The sequence below is a fragment of the Dendrobium catenatum genome, unplaced genomic scaffold, assembly GCF_001605985.2.
Source record: "Dendrobium catenatum unplaced genomic scaffold, ASM160598v2 original_scaffold_106966, whole genome shotgun sequence".
NCBI classification, from domain to species: domain Eukaryota; kingdom Viridiplantae; phylum Streptophyta; class Magnoliopsida; order Asparagales; family Orchidaceae; genus Dendrobium; species Dendrobium catenatum.
Genome location: NW_021425401.1, coordinates 1 through 232, shown reverse-complemented (window position 1 = coordinate 232; position 232 = coordinate 1). Strand labels below are relative to the sequence as shown.

Below are 232 nucleotides of genomic sequence, written 5' to 3'. Positions count from 1 at the left end.
TTGCTCAGAACAATGAAATTTTCTTCTCATTGGCGCACAAAACGCCTCTGAAGCCTGACATGTGTATTTCATAATTCATCACAGCAAAAATTGTAGAAAAACGCCAAATCCCATGGAAACAGTTTAAAAAAAGAACAATACCGGACAAAAAACGATCCTTAATCCATTCATAAGCTGGGCTAGAAATCTTTGTTTCCCACAAACGTTTTTTCATAATTATCTATAAGATGAC

The 232-nt window shown here is 34.9% G+C and overlaps 1 non-coding gene across 1 annotated transcript; it reads right to left on the bottom strand.

The window, feature by feature from the left end:
* On the bottom strand, positions 1–90 carry LOC114578651 (the record flags this gene model as incomplete). Its single annotated transcript, XR_003699641.1, has 1 exon — positions 1–90. It is a non-coding gene; the product is annotated as a small nucleolar RNA R64/Z200 family (small nucleolar RNA).
* Between the last annotated feature and the right edge of the window lie 142 nt (positions 91–232).